Here is a 2,609-nt window from a genome sequence, read left to right as displayed (position 1 = left end):
GAGAATCAGATTGCATAGTGCCTGTCTGGGAGCAGTCTCGATTCCGCACCAGAAGTGCTGTCTTTATGAAGTGAGTATCACATTCAAACCACCATGAACTTGAGGTAGCAAAAGTAGAGCCATCTCATGTGGAGGCCTTCTGCATGTGACAGGCAGAACCATGAAACTGAGCAGTCCTGGCTGAAGACAGCATTGCCCATCTAGCAAGTTTTTCTTAGAGGCAATCAAAAACTACAGCAACCTGGAGAATCTCTCCTAGGTCTAACCTAAGACGGGGGGCCATGGAGCAGGAATGAAACATTGTGGGAATTCTGGGAATCCACAAAGGCACATGATTTCCTCAAGTCTTGCTTCTCAGAGCCTGCATTCTGGATAAGCAACATTCAAGAGGCCTCTGTATGCTGCTTATCCAGAAATGCAATATCTCGGTCTAATATCTGATCCAACAAACCCAGAATCTGCCTGCAACACGACACCTAGTGCAGCTCACATGCTTCAGCATTGAGGAAACACTGGGTAGGAAATGGAAACAACCAGGAAAGGATATGGTCAGAACAGCACCAGAGTTGAAATGTAAGTCCTGGACTAGAAGGGGACAAAGACAGTGAGGGAACGAACGAACACACAGTAAGACCCAGGCCTGTAAAAACAGGGACTTGGGAAGACAGATTCAAGTGAATTCCCCGATAAGTAAGCATGGTAGAATTTGTCAGAAGAATAGTAACAACAACCACAGTGCAGACAGAAATGTGGGCAAACATCTAGTGTTCGCTTAGGTTGTGGCACTCAGAACTCAGTTCCATGTGCATGATTTAACAGAACTCTGGGAACAGCCTTCCCATTTTACTACCTGGAGGAGGAGCTCCCAGGAGGAGGAACAATTCTTTGCTGGTTTATTTGTGTATTTGTTTTTGTTTTGTCTGTTTTTGTGGCTCTGGCGAGTAAACCAAAGGCCTCATGTCTGCCTGGTAGATACTCTACCACAAAACTACATCCCCAGACCTTTGCTTTTGATACTGATACTGAGTCTTGCCAAGTTGTCTACAGTGGCTTCTCAAGCACCATGTTGTTGACAAAGACTGCTTGTTCGTGCCCAGATGCCCAGACCCAAAGTAGTCACATAGAAACTGTATTAATTACAACACTGCTTGGCCAAACACTTAAGCATATTGCTAGTTAACTCTTAAATTAATACATTTCCATTATTTTATATTTTACCATGAGGCTTGTGGTTTGTTGGTAAGGGTTTTGGACGTCTCTCTCAGGAAGCTACATGGTATCTTTCTGACTCTGCTTACTTTTCTCCTTTATGTCTGCTTGAAATTTTCACCTTCCTCTATTCTGCCCTGCCAGAGGCCCAAACAGTTTCTTTATTAACTAATGCATACAGAGGGGAATCCCACATCACCATGTAGTTCCTGAGTTGCTGTAGTTATGGTTCCCTCACCTCTATGTTTGACTGGGAAAACACAACATTTGAAACCAGAGATTGGTCTAATTGGCTAAGGCAAACTTGTACCAGACATTTATTGAACTGGCAAATCAATCTCAGATGTCAGAGGACACACAACACATACCGAGGACTTCATTAAAACACAGAATCCCGCACCTATGTTACCAGCACTAAACTTCCAAAGTAGAGCCTTATATGATGGCCCACATATTTCTTAAACTATTCTATCCAGGCTGTTTTTAGACAAGGGGCTCAAAAGAAATACTGCCTCAGTTTCAATGACCAGAAACTTCTCCCTCAAGTCCTCATAAAGGGCAAACTCTGCCCTCACCTTGGCTTTGGACCTGTGGCCTCCAGAACCATGATTCAACACTTTCCCCATTGTTTGAGCCTCCTGGACTGTGGGACTTATGTGAGAAAGCTAATGCAAGCAACTTTAATCCAGAAAAGCCTGGGTTAAGTCAAACCAACCTGGCCATTAGGTACTGATAGATAATTGCTAATTGAGTCCACGGAACTGAATGAAACATTCACTTCTAGGAAAGAAAGCACTCATAGCACTTGCCTAGGACGTTTGAATTATGGTTGTGAAACTTAATTTGGCTCTAAATTACAGAAAGTAAGACTTAAGACTTATGGATGCAGAAGTCAAACAAACTTGCGACCATATATAAGTGGTCTTTAGTCACTTAGAGAATTTTTAGCACATGGGCAGTGTTTTTAAGTGACAGATTTACCATCCTGAAAGCACCAAAAACCTCTTTCTGTGTCTTTACTCCTTAATAACTGTTCCCTTTGTCCCTTTCAGTTTGTGGGTGGCTTCTGTCATGAGCATTATTTTCACTTTCCCAAAAAAGTCGTACGTGGATTTTCACTCCCTGAAGAGGAGTTGTCTGAACTCCTGGCCTTTCTTACACATCCTCACAAAGTTTGTTTGTGGTTTTATATTTCTTTTAATTAAAAATCCCAAAATTTATCAGGTGTGACAAATTAACAAAATTTTTATTATAACCCCAATTTTCTAAAATAGTTTCACTCATTTTGAATGTCATATCCTCCTTCCACAGCCAAACGTAGCCCATAGATTTACTCCTTGAAAGACCAAATCATGGCCAGCTCAACCCAAATCTTTGGTTTATTGGATTTATTGAAATAA

Source organism: Microtus pennsylvanicus, chromosome 3, assembly GCF_037038515.1.
Source record: "Microtus pennsylvanicus isolate mMicPen1 chromosome 3, mMicPen1.hap1, whole genome shotgun sequence".
In the NCBI taxonomy this organism is placed as follows: Eukaryota; Metazoa; Chordata; class Mammalia; order Rodentia; family Cricetidae; genus Microtus; species Microtus pennsylvanicus.
The sequence above is the reverse complement of the archived record's forward strand: the minus strand, read 5'-3'. Positions refer to the sequence as shown.